Here is a 21,210-nt window from a genome sequence, read left to right on the forward strand (position 1 = left end):
AAGATGACAGGGGAGGGTGAGAGGAATGCAGAACGGATGGAGGAGGGAGATGATGGGGACTGTGGTTTGTCCCACTGACCTTTCCCTGCTAAGTCTCTCCCCACCGCGGGAAGTGAGGTCCACTGGAGGCCTGGAGAGATGCATCCTTGCGGTGCGTAGGTGATCTGTGGGGGCACAGAGGGGCATTCCTTGGACCTCCTTCAATGAAGAACTCGCCATTCAGCTGTGAGGGTGCAGCAAGGTGACGGCCTCCAGCTGCGGGGCCTGCAGGCCAAGGTCGTCTCTCTGGGCAGCTCCCAGCCAATGAGCAGGACCAGGGCACTAGGACCTGGCCATTTCTGCCCGGTGTGGGACTCTGCCAGTGTGCAGTCTGTGCTGGGGAGTTCCCCATTGATTGGTAGGACTTTTTCTGTCTTTCATCACGGTCTGAAGGCTTCTGCCTGCCAGATCCCGTCTCCTCCCCTTTGTCTTGCATGTGTTACTCGCAGTCAATCTTTCACATTCCCGATCATGTCTCGGTGCTTGCTTCAGGGAGAAAGGGTGTAAATTCCAGCGCTGCTGCTTCCTAGTTGTGTGAACCTGGACGAGTGTCTTCACTTCTTTGAGCCTCTGTCGCCTCGCTGGAAAACAGAAGCGCTGATGCCTCCTCACAGCGTTATGAGAGGGTTAAGTGAGATGCTGCCTGCAAAGTGGCTGGCACTTGTGGCCACTCCACCAACGGAGGTGACAACCTTGGCAGGCCTGCCCGCGGTAGCCAGGTCCGCTGGGCTGCCGATCGGACTCCCACACCCACTGGGGCTCCGTCTGCCCAGGCAGGGGGCCCTGGAGAAAGACGGGGCTTCTTGTCCTCTGGGTTCCACTCACAGCTCCAGCTCTGAAGTTACAGGGACTTGGACTTGAATCCTCATTCTACCGCTTTCTGTCTGTAGCGCCTTGAGTAAGTGACTTCACCTGTCTGTGCCTCAGTTTCTTTATGTGTACAGTGAGTCATTACTAGGTCTGCCACTGCTAAGGGTTACTGTGATAACTGAATGAAATGACGCGTGCAAAGTGCTTGCCGCAGTGCCTGGCACCTAGGAAGCACACGGTAAATGGCAGCTAGAGTCTTTCATTTGCTCACCCAGTACATTTCCTGAGCAGCTGCTCCCGTCTGGCCCTCTGCTGTGAACTTGGATCACAAAGAGAAAAATACAGCTCACTCACGAAGCTGGGAAGTAGACATAATGATCCATACTTCACAAACGAAGAACTTGAGGCTCAGAGAGGTGAAGTGATTTGTCCAAGGTCACAGAGCAATTCTCAAGTAGTGGAGCTGGGACTTGAACCCAGACCCAATCGCCTCTGAACCCTTACTCTGTACCAGGCAGCTTTCTGGAGCTATTAGGCCTCCGTACGTGGTAGGGGAAGATGCGGGGTATTCCTAAATTCTCGCTGCTCGGTGGCTTCCTGTTTCTTCGATACATGGACACACAGAGCAGACGACTGGTGGATATCCCGACAGCAGCATAGCAGCTTTTAGGGTCTGGGGTCACCCCAGGTAACCCTGGGCTTTCAGTGTCCTGTTTGATGGATCTGGGAAGGGAGAGGGTCATTCACAGGCCCCACTGGAAAGGCCACTCCTGCCCCATGGACAGCCTCTGGAAGTTGAAAGGGCACAGGCTTTAGGGTCAGACACACCTGGGTTCAAATCTCAGCTTCTTCACTGCCTGGTCACGGAGCTTTGGTCTCTGCACTTCCTGAAAAGGCCTCATCTTTATCATTTCTCTGATTTTTCTCTCTTTCTCTTCCTCTTCCCCTTCCCATCCATACCACAGGCCCAGCCAGAATCCTGCAGGGGCAGATTCTCTGCCAGGAGTTGCCAATGAGCTATTAAGGAAAAGTCTCCATTTCCAAGACCACCCACCCTCCCCCTGGCCGCTCACTGCCTCTCCAGGACGTCTGCCCCCTTCTGTTCTCAGAAGGAGGCCAGGCATTTGGGCACTTGATGTAAAATTCAGCAAACCTTCTGGAGTCCCTACTTTGCACCTGCTCCCCAGCTAGGCACTTTCCCACAGTAACCTCCACGACAACCCCATGAGGCAGGTCTTGTTATTATACCCAGTTGACAAGTGAGCAAACTGAGGCTCAGCAGAAGTCAGGAGGTGCAGCTGGGATTGGGCCCGGGTCTCCTCCACGCAGGCACAGCTGGGTGTGGTCACTGCCAGATCTGTGGGGACGGTGATCAGAGAACGACCCATAACTGGGAGGCTGGGAGGCCGGGGCCACAGTGAACCCAGCCTGCTCTGGCCTGTGCTGTGTGCTGGGTTAGGCATCTGGAGGAGCTCGTGGAGTCGGGGAAGTCTTGGGCAGGCCCTAGAGGCTCCTTGGAGAGTCTGGGATTACCGGAGCTCTTTGGATAGCAGCAAAGTCATGATAACAACATCAGCTGTGATTTCTTAAATCCTTACTACGTGCCAGACCTCAGTTAATCCTCCCAGCAACCCTGAGTGGGAGGAATTGTTGTCAGAGTCCCCCGCTCACGTCTGTGTGACTCCAAAGCTCACCTGCATGTCCCGGAGGGCTCTGCGTTGGGCCTCTCTTCCCGGGCCTGCCCACCAGCCCTCTCTTGTTCTAGCTCCTCAGGACTCTGCCCCCAAGCCCTGGGTTGTGGGTTGAGCGTGGAAAGGATAAGCCCTTCCCGAGTGTGGCTGAGTCCCTCCTCCCTGAAACAGTGAGACCTACAGAGGATGGAAGAGGCTTTCTGAACCTACTCAGATCAAGAGAGAAAAAAACGAGGGGTAGAGGCTGAACGTTTATACAGACAACAGAACATAACCCAGGAGCCCCTGGCCCTCTCTCAAGGAGAAAGTGCCTCAAACCAGAGAAGTAGGACAAGGCTGGCTCACAGGACGCCAAGGCCAGACTGGGCTGGAACCTGGCTGCCCCAGCTGCCTTTGCTCCATGTGAGGCCCCTCCGGGCAGAGATGGGGCCTTTCCAGGGGCCCTTCTGGGGAGGTGAGAGGTGCCAGGAGACAAAGCCAGAAAAATACTGTCTCAATTTAAGCATGGGAAAAATATGGTGCAGGGAGCTTATGACAATCCCAGGCAAAATTCCAGAAGTTCCTTTTCTAAGCAGGGATTATTGGGAGCCAAGATGGGTTCACTTAGGTCAAGGCATGACTAACTCCCCAGATTACTCTTGTAGGAAGGGTAATCAGAATGTGTCTGGGAAAAGCACCCATAGACTCGGGATTTAAAAATAGGACTGTGCTGGTTTAAGGGCTGCATGGAGGGAGAAGAGACAGAGCCCACCAGGCAGGGTCTGAGATCCACTCCACCCCGGCTCTGGATACATCAACGCTGCAGGCTTCACTTCATAGCAGGGTAGACTCGCGTGCGTGGCCAGAATTTGTCTCACGGTTTCAGCAGTGGAGGAGGGGCCTCAGGACACTCCAAAGAGGAAGATGAGGAGTCCAGAGGTGATGGATACTAATAACGTACATTTGAGAGGGGTGGCGGCATTTGTCCAATAAAGCTGCGGTCCCCAACCCCCGGGCTGAGGCCCATTACTGGTCAGTAGCCTGTTAGGAAGTGGGCCTCGCATCAGCGCACCACACCCCCACAGCACCCCACACTCCAACCCCAGTCCGTGGAAAAATTGTCTTCCGTGAAACTGGTCCCTGGTGCCAAAAAGTTTGGGGACCACCCGCAAAGCATTTAGGAGCTAGAAAGGGGTTGCAGAATTTGCCCGTGGGAAGAGAATACATGACACGAAGCTGTGCGGGTTAAGGAGGGGCTGGTTTCCTTGCAGATGCCACCAGCATCGCAGTCAATTTTGCTGTTGAGGCGTTGGAAATGCCTCTCACACATCTCTTTGAGGGTAAATGAAGGAATATGGACCAAATCTCAGGGAGGCTCAGCCTGTGCGTGCCTGTTTGCGCCCCTCAAGGAATTGATGGGTTCTGTTGGATGGAGCTTTGCCTTCTTTATGCCCCAGAGCTTCAGGCAGTGTGGCCCTTCCCCTGGCCGGTGTCTGCTCTGGGGGCGCCTATGTGGGTGGCTGGGTGCAGAGGAAGGGAATGTGTGTCTAACGTGTGAAGGGGAAATTTTGCTTGGATGTTCCCCAGTCCCAGGATTGGTCTTGCATGACCCCTGACCCGCCTGCAGGGCACGGGCACTTCTATTGGAGGCCGAGGAGTAGAGGGGTTCAAGGTGCAGGCTCTGGAGTCACACTGCTCCCTGCTCCGGGCTCAGCTGTACCATTTACTAGTCGGGTGACCTTGGGACAAGTTAGTTTAACTCTGCCTTATTTTCTTCATCTGAAAATGGGGTTAATAGTGGTGCCTAATTCATAAGATTAGAACATTGGCTTTTGTTTTTTGACCTGTGACCCTCAGTAAGAAATACATTTTACATCAAGACCTGGTGCACGCATTCCTACATGTATAAACATACATGTGTATGTAGAACTGAAAACAGTTTTCCAAATAATCCCTAACCTTAGCGCTGGTTGACGAACTATGATCTATTTTGTTCTGCTCTGTTGTATTCTTTTCTTTTTTTCTTTAATTAAGCAAATTGCTGGCTGAGGGCCATTATTGATTTTGCTACACACATGGGTCATCTCCAAATGGGTGAAGGCCTAGCTGGAGTAACACGCTCAGTTCCAAATGCTATCATTTTCTTACACATCACATTTAAAGAGAACCCTTTTGTTTTGTTTTGTTTTGTTTTCTTTTCTTTTCGAGACAGGGTCTCACTCTGTCACTCAGGCTGAAGTGCGTGATCACAGCTCACTGCAGCCCCAAACTCCTGGGCTCAAGTGATCCTCCTGCCTCAGCCTCCTGAGTAGCTGGGACCACAGGCACTCACCACCAAGCTCGGCTAATTTTTTCTTTATTTTATTTTTGGTAGAGACAGGGTGTTGCTTTGTTGCCGAGGCTGGAAAAAGAACCAGTTTCGAGGTAGAAGGTGTCCGGAAGAGAATGGCCACCATATTTCATTCAGTTGTTTTTTTCTTTTCTTTCCCTTCCCCCCACCTATCCACTCGTTCAATGATTGTTTCTTTACGCACTTATTCATTATTTATCCATTTATCATAGATTTAAGTTCCTCTTTCACTTGGAAAAGAGATTCCAGGGAAGGATCTGCTCTGTAAATCATGGGAAAGAAGAAACAGATCTGACCCTGCAGTCCTCTGAGCAGAGACACCGGATCTGTGGGTAAAAGTGCCAGGCAGGGGCAGCGGGGTCACCACAGAGGAGGTGCTTTCCAGCGGAGCACGCTGGGGCTTTCCTGCGCTGGCCCCTGGAGCATGTGATGAGGGGTGGGAGAGGGAGGCTGGAGCATGTGATGAGGGGTGGGAGAGGGAGGCGGTGGAGAGGTTTTCAGTGTTGGTTGGAGCAACGGCTAAGGCTGGTCCTTCACCCCAAGCTCCACCTTGCTACGGCGGTGGAGAGCAGACCAGGCAGTGGGGTTCCGAGCGCCCACCTTACAACCAAAGCAGCTCCATTTCTGTTTCATACAATGGGATTCTCCACATAGTTTATTTTGGAGGGTGAAAAAAAAAAAACCCAAAAAACATTCCACTGCTGCTGAAAAATTTTTTTAATCCTTAAACTAGGAGCTCATTAAATCCCTGTGAGTCTCAGAAGCAATCATTTCCAGGATTCTGGGACTCATTTTTTTCCTATAAAAACAAGTGCATTAATATGACTGCATAAGCCTTTGTTTTGCACTCTCAAATCCAGATATAATTGAGAGCAAGAGTCACAGAATTACACGTGTGGCAGGAAAGTGTTTGAGCTATTATTTAGTGTTGGTGGTTTTTGTCCTCCATTCCAAGCCAGGGGCAGTACCTTTGTGCTCCCTTGCCTCCGCCTCCGGGGTATTGCTGAAGCTGGCTGAAATCACAGGGCCCCTGTAGACAACTGGTCTTTCAGGCTTTTGATGATTGAAAGGCTGAGTTTATTGAGGGGATTGTGCTGGGACAAAGGAAAGGAGGAATGAGATGGGTGGGTGGGTGCGTTCTGGGAAGGATCCCAGAGGGTCGTGGCTGAATAGTTCCACTTAGGGGGGGCCAGACCCCTGGCACCCAGGTGCATTTGATCAGGAAGCCACAGCTGTCAGCCTCCTGGTGTATTTGGGCTTTAGAGAGGACCATTATGGACCGACGTCTACAGTGTTTCTCAAACATTAATGTGCACACGAGTCACCCGGGAATCTCGATAAAATACTGAGTCTGATTCAACAGGCCTGGGGTGGGGTCCCGAGATTCTGCATTTCTAACAAACTCCCAGGGACTCTGATATTTCTGGTCCTTAGACCACACTCTGAGTAGCAAGGAGCTAGAAGGGTCAGTTCCACACTTTTTGGGCACAACACAACACAAACCTTCCAGACTCTGGCATTCATAGAGCAGGGAGGGTCCTTCCAATAATAGCAGAACTGAAATTTCCCATCAGCACAGCATAAAGGAAAGCACCATCAGTTTTAATTTTATTTGAAAGAACATGCACATTTGAGTTTGTCATTATTACCACATAGCTGCTGCCCAGGTTAAGTGGCATCTTTACGGGAATTTGAGGGTTATTAACCCCCTCTTGCTCCAGGGTTGGATTTACTAGGTGGAATCCATCTGCTCTCCTGCCCAGGGTGAGAAATGCTCTGGGCTTTGTGTCCATTGTTTGGGATTTTGTGAGAAGCAAAGCAGGAGGGATGGGGGGGCGCTGGGGGACTTAGCGGCCTCATCTCCAGTCCCTGCTTCCCACCCCTGGCCGGGGAGGAGGGGCAGTGGCTTAAATCCCTGGACTAGCTGCTTATCTCAATTTCTTTGCCAGGAATTTTATCTGTTCCTTATCTTATCTTTGCCTGGGTACACAAAATCCACCTTTCTGTACCCCCATCTTGACCCCCACCCTAGCCTAGGATAAGAAATAAACCAAGGAGTTATGAGAACACAGGGAGCTCTCCTCTCTGCTGGGCTTTCTCTTTTACTGAGTGGAGTAGAGTCAACCCTGCTTGTTTACCTCTTCATCTGTAATGTCTTTGCTTGCTTAACGTTCTACCCGGGCATGCAATTTTGTAAAGAATACACGAAAGGTAACCATTCCCAGGCTAGCCCTCCTGGTAGGTACAGCCAACCTCAGAAAACCATTCTTAAAAGGAACTTCACCTTCCTCCCCAGAATACCTAAAATCACATTTGTAAATCCTCCTTGCTTAGAAAGTAACAGTATCTTATATTTGCAAAACACTTTATACTTTTCAAAGGGATCTAGCATTCATTAAGCATCTATTATGCCAGGGGCAGCATCTCATTCAATCCTCCCAACGCCCCCTAGGAGGAGGCACAACTACCCTTTTTCTATTTATTCATCCACAAATATTTAAGCAAATGAGCCTTCCTGGGTTAAGCAAAAACTACAGAAACAAAAGTGGGCATGCTGATTGTGAGAAAGGAAAAGTGAAGTCTGAAGGGATAGAGAGCTGAAATTCTGGCTTCCTGGGCCCGTGGGATGTCCCCGGGCTGTGTGGGGAGCTGGTGGTGGGGAGACAGCTCCTGACTTGGCTGGGTGGAGCCGCTGGAGGAATGTCTTTCCTCAGGTCTTCAGTGAATCAGTTCTCTGCAAGGTGGGTACAAGGGGTTGGGTGAGTCCCGGGATTTCGTCAGTGGCAAGAGACTGAATGTGCCGGGTCTTGTATGTGAAGAGGTGAGAGATTTAGAGGAGGCTGTGCCGAGGGCTGGAGACCGGGTGAGAAGTCTTGGGTAGTAACATTGGCGTCAGGAGTCCCGGAGCCTGGCTCCGCTCTTCCAACTATGGGCTTCTGACCAGAACCTTCCAGGCTCTAAGCCTCAGTTTACCCATCAGGAGAATGGTGTGGTTGGACAGGGTGCTCTCAAGGTGCTCTGACCTTCTGAGGTCGAGAAGGGAAATGGCTTCGTTGCCTTAGAGGCTGCGACCTGTTTTCTTTATGGGGTGTGGAGTGGGGAGGACATGTGTACAAGCACACGCATCGGGGGGCCATCCCGTGCTGGGGGCTGGAGATACAGCCATGAGTGGCACAGACATGGGTCTTAGTCCTTGCTCTCCTGGAGCTGACATGGTGTCAGGAAGGGCAGACACCGAACAAGTGATTGATTGCACAGTTAATTCTTCACTGAGGTTAGAGCAGACCGAGATGATGAGAAGGAGCCCCATGGGAAGGGCAGAAGAGAGTTCCAGGCAGAGGGAACAGCACAAAGGCCATTGGTAGGAGCAAGACTGCTGTGTTTGAGGGACAGAGGAAGCCTGTGTGGCCCAACAGGGAGAGGAGCAGGATGAGCAGTGATACCGGGTTCACAGTCTGGCTTAGGCGCAGGGTCCTGTTTGGAGGCAAGAGACCGGACTAGGTGACCCTCTGTTTCTTCCTCCTTGTGTAGAGAAGACACACACACATGCATGCACACACACACACACAAACACACACACACACACTCTCGTTGGGAGCCTTGGATATAGCCAGGTAGGGGCTGCTGTTCTTCAGCTCAAGCTTTGTGGCAGATCATTCAAGCCAGGAAAAACTCTGTTCTTCTCCCCCCACTCTCACCGGTGAGGGGACCTTGGGGTCTCGCCCAAAGAAAGGAAGCCCTGCTTCCTGGTTTATGTTGAGATGGGAAAGACTTGCCCAAGAACAATGGCGTTTTTGCAAAACACCACTTTGTTCTGGTGAGACCAGGAGGGGGTTTCCTTCGGGACCTAGCCTGGTCCCACTGCCCCAGACCTGCCAACCACAACAGCCACATGGCGTTCTCTCTTGGGCCAACCTTTCATCTGAGATACTTGCTCACGCACAGCCCTGACTGGCTTAACCCTTTGGGCCCCACCCTGCCCAAGCAGAAGTGGCACATGAAGAGTTCCCTGGAGACCCCAGGACGTGCTGGCCAGGGCAGTCAAGGCTGATGGGACGGGGGAACCAATCAGACCTGACATTCTGTTTTTCCATTTGAAAGGATCTTCTGGAAAAACGGCTCAGATCTATCCTGGGAGTGTCTCAGTTCAAAAAAATCTGTAATGCACCGGAGTCAGAAGGTCAGACTTTTCTGGGTGGGAAAATTAAGGTGGAGAAAGAAAAAGTGAGCTTCTCAAGGCCACACATAGAGTTCGTTGTGGAACCATGGCCAGGATCCAGGGCTCTGACTCCCAGCTTTTAAACATGTAGGTGTAAACCACTTACAATGAGGCCACAAACACAATGGTAAGAAACATCCTTCAAAAGCATGTTCTAAGCACGTGCTTGCAGAGTTCTCTGTTTGGAAACAGCTCAGTGCGCTGTAATAAAGCAACACACAGTGCATCTCTAAAGGAGCATATGTTTTTTCCACATGCTCTTTTGCTCTAGAGGAGGTTAAAGTTTGGGGAGCTACGAGAAGAAGGTTGGAGAAGCAGGCAAATCCACAAGGGCCCACGGTGTCTGGAAGGAGGTGGGAAGGAGAAGGGAGTATGGTGTTGGGAGCTGGGCTCGTTGGTGTCACAGGCAGCAGGGGGTGACTCCCGTAACCACTCCCGTGTTTTTCAGGCATGCACGGCTGTTCCTCTGTGAATCGATAAATGGATCAATATAGTGAAACTATCGTGTCTGTTCAAAAGGGGACTTAATAGAACTCGAGAGGGCATATCATCATACCGTCAGAACAGTGAGTTAGAAGTGTTGTTTTCACATTCTGCCTGGCACAGAAACAGGCACAGGGAAGCAGTAGAAAGTTTCTCACTGTAATGAAGAGGAATGGTAGTGGTGACAGTGTTGAGGGTGGTGGAGGTATTGGTAGCAACTACGTGGTGGTTAGAGTGATGGTGGTGTTGCTTGTAGTTATGGTGATGTTGGTCTTGGTTGCAGCTATGGTGGTAGTGACGCTGATGGCGATGCTTAGTGTGTTGGCGGTAGCCATGGTAAGGATGGAAGCCATGCTGGTGGTGATGGACAGTGACAATGGTGGTGGTATATTGACTATGGTAGTGGACATGGTGGTAGTGATGGTGGGGACATGATGCAATTGGCAGGAGTGATGGTGGTGTTGGTGTTGCAAATGATGGTCATAGTTTGGGTGGTAAAATGACAGCTGTTTCTCGAGATGGTGACAATGATGGTGGGGTTGGTATAAGGACGATGTAGGTGTTTTTGGTCAAAATGATCTTAATGATGCTTTGTCTTGGCAGTGATGATGGCAGTATTGATGCCAGTACTAGTGACAGTAATGTTTCTCATGGTATTGGTGACACCTGCCTGTCTTAGTTGGTGGCATTGATGGAAGTTGCCTTGCTATCATGGCTGACAGTAGTGGCACCATGGCGGTGGTCACAGCGATAATGGCAGTAACAGGGACGGTGGGAAGTCCATGGTGGTGGCAGTGGTGGAGACAGAGATGATGACCAGGATGGTGAGGGTGACACTGAGAGTGGGACCCCCACTCTCAGTTCTGGCAGTGACCCCTAGATTACATGAGCTGAGCACAGGCTCTCCTCTCGAGCTGACAGTGTGCTGGACGTGGGGAAAACGGCTCACCACATCCCCGCAAAGCCCTCCTTCCTACTTGCTGCATTCCTGGTGAGGGTCAGTTCTCGGGGCAGGAGGAGATGCCTGTTATCTGGGGGCCAGTGGGGCTGGTGCTGAGAAACAGGTCTGTTGCCGGGAGAGTGGACTGAGCGAGGCTCCGGACTGCTGAGCTGGAGGGTGCTCTGGGGGCAGGTCAGCGGGAATGAGGCACGTGAGGGCATGCCGATGGGGGGGCGCGCTGGGCTGGGTTGGCAGGGAGGCAGTGGTGGCCGGCGTGCAGGGGCTCACGTAGCTGGCAGAGCAAGGGCTGTACTTCCTGCTGACTCAGCAGAGCAGGCGGGAACTGATTCTCTTGTACTAATGTGTCTTCTCCCCGGGATTAGCTCACACAGCTCTGGCTGGGAAAGGGGGAGGGAGGCGGCCGCTCCCACCTCCCCAGGCTTAGGGGCCCACGGTGGGGAAGGATCAAGCAGACCACGGGGCCCCAGCAGGGCCAGTGGCTGACCCCATGTATCCTCGATCTCATTCTCAGTGGGTCCCCATTTTGCTGGCAGGGAACCAGGCTCCCCAAGTATCAGGGGATCCAGCTGCCCTACCCCCACCGAGCCGAGCCGTTCCACCTGGCTGGTTTACCCTGGCCAGCTCTGCTTCACAGAAGGCAGCACAGCCCGGGGGAGAAGGGAGTAAACGCGAGTCAGTCTGTCTCACAGCAATTTCCAGGTCTCCCACCGTGCGGATCTGCATCTTGGTCCCTCATTTGTGAGATGGGGACAGTGACTGCTGTTCATAGGCCATTGCGAGAGTAGACGAGTTCAGGCACACCAAGTGCTTGACGAGGGCCTGGCGTTCACAGGTGTTTGCTATTATTGTTACTATGGAGTGTTGAATAACTTTAAGCAAGACTCTAAAACTCTCTGAGCCTCAGTTTTCTCACCAGTAAAATGGGGATAATTCTTAATGTGCATACTTGGTACGAGAATTGAAAGGGATTAAATGGATAAAAGCCCCCTGTACAGAGTAATGCATCAGTTGTTACTGTCCTTGTTGCTGTCAGCAGAGGGGCCACCCTCAGTATCCTTCCTGGAGCAGGAGCTTGAGGGCCATTTAGGGGTGTGGATTCTTAGAGTGCTGTCACCGTATGATTCCAAGGTCTTGTGACAGGCCCCCAGCTGCCTCTTGACAATGGAAGCAACTCCTCATGAGTGAAAGATCAAAGGAGAACAGCAGTCCAGTGTTTAGCCCCTTGCTCGCTTCCCCTGTCCCACCCCAGGACTGATGGCCTGGATAGGGGTAGAGAAAGGCCGAGAATGTTCTGGGAGAAACCTCCCATACCGAGACTTCCGTGGAATCCTTTTTTCCATTCCTTCATCTCTAGCTTCCACTTTTTCTCTCCTCTTTCCCTTTCCTTTTTATAATTTTTTTTTCTTTTTTAAAAAAGCCTATACAGCACCCAGTATTCCCAGATGGTCTCCCATCCAAATACTAACCAGGCCTGACACTGCTTAGCTTCCAATATCAGATGAGGTCAGGTGTGCTCAGGGTGGTATGGCATAGACTTTCCCTCTCCTGTTTTCACATTCATTTATTCATTCATTTACAGGACACGGAAGTCATGGGGTCTGCCTCGGAGAAGCTCCAGAATATGGTTCAGCCCCCAATCGGGGTTTCACGGAGACATTCTGTGCCTGCATGCGACAGGTGGGGACAGTGGCACATCAAATGAAAATTCTACTTTTCTTTGTTTTAAGGAAAACTATCAACGATGATGCTATTTCATACCATAAAATCAGCATTTAAATGAAAGCATGACTGTATAACTAGTTGATCCCCTCAACTGTAAAAGAGATCAAAACTGTACCCTTTCACAGGCTTGATGGTTTCGTTTCTGTTTGGACTTGAGGTGCAGAGTTGAGTTGCTCACATGCCCCTTTGCTAGTGTAATTTTTCCCCTTCTTCCCAGATTCTCATTCCCATTCCTTACTCCTTTGCTCACTCTAGGAATCCACGCCAACATGTTTTAAAATGTCTGCAAAATGTGTTTGTCTTCATAAAATATGCATTTGGAGGGGTTTAATTTACAAAAATGGCATTGTGCTGTAAATCTTTCTTGTCCCTCTTTTCTTGCTCATGATTTTCAGACCCTTCTGTGTGACTGTAAGAGGACTGAGCTGTTCCCCTTGCTGCTGCATGGTGCTGGATCGTGAGCATCCAGTGTGCGTCATCCCTTCCTCCCCGGGTAACAGCCACATCCCCACCACAGCCCTCCACTCTGACCCTGCCCAAAGTCCCGACTCAGTGAAGTCAGCTGTGGTGACCAGCACGTTAGTATTCTATATATTAGTACTGTAAGCTACATCGTTTCCGGAACAGTTGGTAATTGGTTGCACAAGTGCTTCTTGTTTGTACCTCATTGTGACGTAGCACAATTTCCTCCCCACACACCACCAATGTTCATTGTGACCCATGTCAAAAGTTGGGTACAGGATTCAAGAGACGGGTATTACAAGGCCCCACGTCCTGGAGGAACCCACAGTCTAGGGAACTAGTTCAGGACAGGGTTGGGTCACAAAGGAGTCAGTGACTCAACTGACTCTTCCTGATGGGGGGCAGCAGGGGCTTTCCAAGGGCAGAGCCACCTGAGCAGGACTTTAACAGATGAACAGGAGCTCACCGGGTGGACAGCAGGGAGGAAGGAGTGGGGTGGAGATGCTCCACATAGAGGGAGCACCATATGCAAAGCGTCAGAAGCACATAGTGGGCTGGGCGCAGTGGCTCACGCCTGCAATCCCAGGACTTTGGGAAGCTGAGGTGGGAGGATCCCTTGAGTCCAGGAGTTCGAGATCAGCCTGGGCAACATAGTGAGATCCCATCTCTATTAAAAAAAAAGAAAAAAAGAAAAAAAAAAGTAGCATATAGCAGCTTAGCATGCTTAGGAAATGTAATGATTTTGTTATGGCTGAAGCAAAAGGTATGAAAGCAAAGGGGCAAGAGACGACAGCCAGCATTGGTTGAGTTCTTATCATGTGCCAGGCGCTGTTCTAAGTGATTAAGTACTGAACCTCTTTTAAGCCACCTGACAACCCTAGCAGGGCGCTGTCATTATTCCCATTCCACAGGAAAGGAAACAGAGGCCCACAGAGGTTAGAAACTTCTTCACAGTCACACAGCGCAGAAATGAGGTGCCCAGAACTGCATCAGGCTGCTTGAGTTCCTCATCATGATAACAAGACCTCCAAAAGAGGAGGAAGGTGAGGTTAGAGGTGAGATTGCAGAAGACCTTAAATGCCAGCTGAGTGGCAAGGAAGAAAGCAACAGGAGGCCCTGAATAAGAGCCTGGGTGCCACTGAGTGACAGAGTGCAAGACCACGAGCATGCATGTGCTGCAAGTGTCGTGTGTGGGTGCGTGCGTGGGCGTGCTTGAGTGCATGTGAGTGTGCAGGGTGCACGTGTCTGTGTCACTGGGTAGGACCCATGTGTCTTTGTGAGACTGGGTGAGTGTGTGTGTGAATGAGAGACTCTTTGGCTGTGCACAGGCCCGAGCGTATGTCCCTGTGGGGGTGAGTGTGGGCCTTGGTGTTCCTGCCACCACGGGGTTCCAGGGAAGCTGTCAGAGCCCATCAGCCCGGCCTGGTGTGAGAGGCCTGGTCTTGGCTTCAGAAGCTAGATGGACACACATCAAAGGCAGCTGAGCTGGGGCCAGTGGGGCAGAATAATTTAATGAGGCTCCAGAGGGAGGCTGCTGCTGGTCGGGGCAAGAAGTGTGCCCGTTCCTGCCCAGGGCAGCTCCCAGGCTCCCCAGCCAGCATCTGGGATCCGCATGTGTGTTGGGGAGGGGGGAAACCTGTGTTGGGTGCCTGGCCATGACTCCTTCCTGCTCCACGCAATGGGAGAGTTGCATCTGGACCCAGGGATGCCCCACCCCTGCCTGGACACCAATCTAGTCCCCAGGTGTCCCAGGGAACTTCAAAGGAATCAAGACAGAAAGCCAGGCACTTTCATCCCTAAAGCCATCCTGGCATTTCCATGAGATGGAGCACACAGACAATCATTCCTAGATCAACTAGTCCAACCCCTCGCCTTACAGAGGAGAGACTGAGACCAGAGTGGAGCAGGGAATTCCCTAAGGTCACCCAGCAAAATTGAGGCTGGACCAGCCTTAGAATCAGGAACTTCTGAGTCCAAGTCCAGTGACTTTTCCACACCTTTACCCCAGGACCAACCCACACATAAACTAGCAAGGTGCAAGGCTGTGGATTTGGCAGCTCCGCCTCTATGACCTGGCCACTCCCCTCCTCCCAGGTCACCCAGCCCTGCAGAATGGAGGCTGCTCCCTTAGAGCCCATGGCCAGAGCGGCTTTGTGAGGCCAGCCAGGGACAGGACTGACAGAGTGTCCCTCATTCTCCCCCTAGACAGAGAGAGAGAGAGAGAGAGAGAGAGAGAGGGAGAGAGTGTGTGTCCTTGTGTGGGGGCCTCAGGTCAGAGAGAGAAATGTGGGGGGACTGATCTAGTCTGTGTTTCTAAGACGTGGGTAGAAAAAGGAGGATTTTTGATCACAGGTGGGAGAAGGGGGTGAGGGTGAAGAGTCGTGTGAGGACAGAGTGACAGGAAGCAGTTCTGAGGGGGCACAACAAAATGTTGTCCTGGTCCTCAGTGTCTTGGGCAGCACACACACAGTCCTGTCATGTCCAAAAGTGACAGTGTGAAAGCTTTGTCCTGGGAGTCTCCCATGACAAATGCCCATTTGTGTCAAGAACCTTCCATGCTCTTGGGCTCACCTACAGAGTCAGGTTCAAGCTCCTTAGGAAGTGAGGCTTCCTCTGGAGTCCAAGGTCTAGGGTTTGGAGTCCAGAACCTGCAGTTGCAAATTCAGGGTCTACTGCTGAACACAGTCCATAATTCAGTGTTTTTGGCTGCCACAGGATTGGCGAATATTTTTGAACGTAAAAGCATTAGACAGAGCATGAACTCTCCTGTTAGACACAAGCCCCACTACTCCCTATTGCCTCCCACTAGACCTTTTCTCTCATCTACATCATCTACTGGCACCTGAAAGCACTTGAATTTGGGACCCCTGAGCCTGAGCTCCTGGAGAGACCAGGCTCACTTATCTTACATACCATAATCTAGCACATGGTAGGTGAGTGATAAATGTTTGTTCAGTGGCTGGCTCTAACTGGCCTCGTCTCCTGTGCCTTCAGCCTACCCTGCACTTCAGTCCACACTTAAGCTGTTCTCTGTTCCCTGAAACAATGTTCCCTCTGCCTGGAGGGCCTTTGGGTGAACTCCTACGCACCGCTCCACCCAGGACCCAGCTCAAGCGGCTCCACCTCTGGTCCAACTTGCCGCTCCCTGCCCGGTGCTCATCTGTTGGAAGACACTGACAGCTTTCACTGTTCATGGACTAGGTTTTGAGGTTAGTTTGCATTTGGTATGTACATAGTGTTTCGGTCACTGAGAAAGACTCAATTGACATGGCTCAAAGTGTCATCCACCCTGAGTTAGTGGGCGCACAACTTTGGTAAATCCCATTAGCAGCTCGAGGTGCTCTGCCCCCAAATCTGGCACCTTGATCCTCATTTTCAGTGGGTGTAGGAAGAGGCCCCATGACTCAGGGTCTGGCCCACTGAGGGAGGAGAGTCCCCGACAGGTCTCCAGGCAGAAGACAAATATTAGGAACAAGCTGGGACCAGCGCTGCTGCCAGCCTGGGCCAGACACCCTTGGCCCATGACTTGGCACTTTCCGGGGCTACCTGCTGGGCTTGGCCAAGGCGATGTGGGGCGAGTTGCCTGGGCCTGTGGGAAGCTGCTGGCAGAGCATGCTCCCCAGGGCTGCAGACAGCAATGCCAGGGTGCACCCACGCAATGCCACGCTGGTTCCAGGGCACCCCCTCTTAAAGGCTCCGTGTGTAGTTCCCACCCAGGGTCCAGACTTAGCTGTGCAGGGTCCCCAATTAGGGTCAACTTATCTCTCTGCACTAGGAGGGTGGGTACATGTGAGTGCAGGAGCGAGGGAACATGGGTGGTGTGTGTGTCTGTGTGTGTGTGTGTCTGTGAGAGAGAGAGAGTAGCTATGTGAGCGTAAGGATTGTGTGTGAATGAGTGTACACAAATGTGCATGGTGTGTGTATGTGATGCCCGCGTCTGTGCCTGTGTGTGATGAGTGCATGTGTGCAATGACATGTGTGCAGACACACAAACACAAGTGGGTATGTGTATGAAGGGAGGATGTCTGTGGGTGCAGGTGTATGTGTGTGCTCACAGGCTTGTATGTAAGAGTCTGTGGGTAAACTGTGACATGTGCATGTGTATACATATGACTCTATGTGGAAACAAAGGTGTGAATTCTAGTCCTGGTTTACCCACTCCATAACTGTTGAAAATACAAACAAATCCCTTCCCCTCCCTTTTTCTGTAAAATAGAATAGACAGGACGAGGCGATCTCTTAAGTCCCTTTCTAGGGGCTGAGCACAAGGGTGAAAGCTGTGCACACGCCTGTGTGTGAGCAGCAGGGTGGAGCTGTGGAAAGCGCATGGCTCTGCACTCCCATTGCACACCTAGCGTCTCTGTGCTCTCAGATTTGCCCCTTCCCTCTCCTAGCCTCAGTTTCCTCCCCTGCCAGATGGGGCCAATGATTCCTACAAGGCTGCTTTAAGGGCTAAGAAATATTGTTTGCAAGTGCCTGTCCCAGAATCTGGCACGTCCCTTGCTGCTTGGGGTGTGTGTGCGCATGCGTGCACGTGAACCCATGTGCACATACATGGGCACTCGTGCACATGTCTGACTGCTGGTTGGTCTAGAGAACAGTATAACTACTCTGGATAACTTCTGTCCTCTGGGGTTTCTGATTTCTGTCTGTGCTGGGGACACGGCCACCCAGGAGAGGTGGAATTGGGCAGACAGTTTCCCAGCTACCTGCCTGGACCCAGGTGGTCCTGAAGACTCCCTGCTGCCCCAGACTGGCCGTCACATGGGTGCAGCAGCCTGGAAAGGAGGATTGGAGTGGGCAGGAGACAGGCTTTCAAATCCGATTAGTGCCCACCCGCCATCCGGGGTATTAGAGACTAAAGAGATTCTCCTTCTTAGAGGGTCAACTGTGAGCCTGGGATGGTGGCTGAGCCAAGCAGGGGGCCCCGTGCCCACCTAGGATGGGGATTCAGAGTGGGAGCCGGGAGCAGACAGGGCCCCGACCTCAGGCAGTGCCCAGGGGATGGGGAGAACCAGACAGTAAGGCTGGATCTGTGCTGCCTGCGGCCTCAGGGCAGGAATGGCTCAAACTCTGGCCCTGGATAAAGGGAGGGGAAAGGAAGATTTTCTAGAAGGGGAGGGACTCCAGGGACTGGTAGAGACTGGGGAGGGAAAAGAGGCAAGGACTTTCTAGGTAGGAAGGTCAATGTGGGCAAATTGGAAAGGCTGAAATGAATGGCGTGCATGTGTGTGTTCTAGGGAGAGGGTGGTATGGGGGCCTTGGAGAATATCAAACCCAATTCTTGTGTTTTACTGATGAGGAAACTGGGGCTAGAGAAGGGAAGGGACATGCCTCCAACCAGAGCAAGGTCATGACTGATTCCCAGCTCAAGCCTAGGGTCTGTCTCCAATTCCTGGGTCCTAGAGAGGAGTGTCAAGCTGAGCTGCCATGGTCCTCCCCTTTGCTGTCCCCATAGGGGTCTTGATGAGCCAGGGTAGGGGCTTAGCAGTGATGTCTGCCTGGGGCGGGACACTCTGTCCCTCTCCAGGGGTCCCAAACAAGCCTGGAGAGGCTGCTCTCGCCTGGACCTGACCCACCAGGGCAGGCCCCAAACCCAGACTCTGGACGCCCAGAGAAGAACCCAACAGTGGACTTAAGTGCCAGATGGGCTCCGACACCCAGACTAGAGAAACCACCCACAACCTGACCTAGAGAGGAACACAACGCCTGGACTCAACACAGAAAAGACCCCAACACGTGGACCAGATACACCCAGACAGGCTTCCATTGCAAACTAGCGGGCGACCCCTACAGCTCCACCCAGAAACTCAGGGTAGCGCCCAATGTCCAGGTGAGAACAGCCAGGGAGGGTCCCAACGCCCAAATCCTGAACACTGAGAGAGGATCCTAACACCTGGACCAGATACACCTGGATTGGCTTCCAACCCAGACCCAGAGCACCCAGAGCTGCAGGTGCCACCGCTGGGGATGGACTCATCCCCACCCATCCTCAGTTGCGCTCACCCTGAGGGGTCTCCCAAGTTACAGGGCTTTTCTGGAGAAATCTTTGATGCCTGGCATTGGGGAAGGGGACAGGAAAGAGGAAGAGGTCCAGCTTGGGGCCGGGGTGGGCGCGGGCAGGCGGGGCAGCTGGGGGGGAAGCTGTGAGCCTCAGAGGCCCTGCAGTCCCCAGTCACTCACCCCCAAACAGCCCGCGGAGCACTGGGCGCGGGGCCAGGAAATCCGGCGCTGGCCCTTGAAGCGGACCCAGGTCGGGCGGGGGCAGCGGGGAGGGTTGGGCCCTGGCACTGCGCTGCCTGCCGTGCAACGTGACCGCGCTGCCTGGGTCCCCACCGGGACAAGGCGGCCTCTGTGCCGACCCAGCTGATTCCTGTGGGGCGCAAATCCCTTCCGGCTGACAGTGATGGCTGGGGCTAGGCGGCTGGGAACCTGCAGAGGGGCTGGGGGCCAGGGGGCCTGGAAGAGAGGAGCCCAGGCTGGTGGCTGTCCTTCTCCCCGCTAGAGGCCATCTGCTCTGTGCGGGGCATTTCAACACCGCAAGGTAGCAAGGGTTACCATTTCCCAGACAGGAAACTGAGGCTAGGAGAGGTTGAATCATTAGCCCAAGTTGTACAACCCCTTTCTTGGTGAAAGACAGGATTCTAAATACTGTCCATAATACACTAGTCCTATGAATTGTTGAGAGGTGGGTGGCATTAATATTCCCAACTTGTAAATGAGGGATCTGGGGCTCAAAGAGTTGAAGCCACCTGCCCCAGGTCCGAAGACAAGTAGGGAATGAGGCTGGGACTGGAGCCCACAGCTGCCCACTCCAAACATGGGGGGTCACGCACTCACAGTCACCTAGCCAGACCTAGTGACCCACTGAACATCTAGCGGGAGGCTCTGCGGCAGACATAAGTCACAGGGTCCCTCTGCTCTTGTGTCTGGTTTGTTCAATGTGGTGGATTCAGTGAATGTGTTCAGTTCATCTCTTGGAGGATGGAGGAGATGAAATGAGGTTGGAGCTGTCAGGTGGTGTGGAAAGGGGACTGGAAGAGTACTGAGTCAGGGAAATGAGTTTCTAGAAGCCCCTCTGCTCTGCTCCTGCAGCTGGGGTCGAAGCCGGAACCCCAGAGGCTGGAGAAAGGGCCATGGGGGTGGGAGGTGGGGTGATCTGGGGCTCAGCCTCACCCTGGCTTCCCAGGGAACTGGGTGGGAATTGTCCGGTGAATTCTTTGGAATTAAAAAATGGCATCTTCTCAGTGCAGAGGGAGCTTGAGTGGCTCCTGGGTTTTCTCTAGCTTCTGTCGGGCCTCCCAGGATTGGGGCAGCTCAGGACTCTTTTCCCATTACTTGATAATGTTTGACCTACACAGGGTGTGCGGGAGGAGGGAGATGGCGGGGGCTTGGGGAGGTGGTGGTCTGCTGAGTGTGCATGTGACCTCCAGGTGTGAATGTGCCTGTGTGTGTCTGTGCACAGGATGACTATGTCTGTGATTTGCGTGTGCCTCTGAGTGTGGGTCTGTGATGTCTCTGGCGGTGTGGAGTGAGTGTGTTGTATCTGTGGGTGCTGTTTGTGTCCGAGCACCTTGGCCTTATCCGGATCTGTGTTCTCTCTCTGGGTCTGCGCATTGCGGCTGAACCTGCATCTGTGAGTCTTTGTGTGTGTTTGGGCCTCTGCCCCTATTCCCTCAACCCCTCCCACCCTCAAAGGGCCCTGAATGCCATTTTGCTGCCTGACTGTGCACAGGAATGTAAGGGGCCAGGGGAGAGGGGAGCACGTGTCCTGGGCTGCTGCCTGCCGGTGATGGAAAACTACTGAGGCCTCCTGGGGCCGGGCAGGCTCTGCAGCTTTTGTGCTGCAAGCTCCTCCCACCCCTCTCTGCGGGGCCGGGGACCTGCTGAGATGGGTTCTCCATTAAACAGAGCACAGCCTCCCTGCCACCACTCCCCAGATGGTTTGCCAGTCCTCTGGGGGAAAAGTGAGGGGGTGGGATTATGTTTTCTCTGAAGTCCTTCCCAGCCCTGACATTTTTTCCATTCTGTGAATGTTTAAAGGGATTCCAAAAATAGGCAATTTCACCTCCATTTGGGGCATTATGAAATTATAGGGTCTTGGGCTGTTAGAGCAAGAAGTGTTCCTAAAGATGATCTGTCCATCTTACAGATGGGAAACCTGAGGCCCAGAGTTGAGGGGTTCACATCCCCCAGTGACCTTCTGGAAGAGCAAGGACTGTGTTCTCAGCTCTGCCATCTCCCAGTGGCCACAGGCCTGTCCCCCATCATGGCTGAGTGCCCTGCTCTGCGTGGAGCAAGAGGCATTTGTGATGCCTTGAAAGATGGGAGCATTTGGACACGTGGAGGTGGGGTTGAGCCGACAGGTGCTCCAAGTGGCAAGAAGACCTGGGTTAAGGTCTGGAAGTGGGCAGGTGAGGTGTGCAGTCAGCGTGGAGGGGGGGAGGGGACCAGTTAGGCATCTTGGGTGATAAGAACGAAAAGGTATGCCCGC

The 21,210-nt window shown here is 52.7% G+C and overlaps 1 protein-coding gene across 1 annotated transcript in view; it reads left to right on the plus strand.

Moving 5' to 3' along the window:
- The window catches only part of C8H1orf50 (chromosome 8 C1orf50 homolog), a 257,892-nt gene that overhangs the window by 195,136 nt on the left and 41,546 nt on the right, over positions 1 to 21,210 (plus strand). The window lies entirely within an intron of this gene.

The sequence above is a fragment of the Eulemur rufifrons genome, chromosome 8 (genome assembly GCF_041146395.1).
Source record: "Eulemur rufifrons isolate Redbay chromosome 8, OSU_ERuf_1, whole genome shotgun sequence".
NCBI classification, from domain to species: Eukaryota; Metazoa; Chordata; class Mammalia; order Primates; family Lemuridae; genus Eulemur; species Eulemur rufifrons.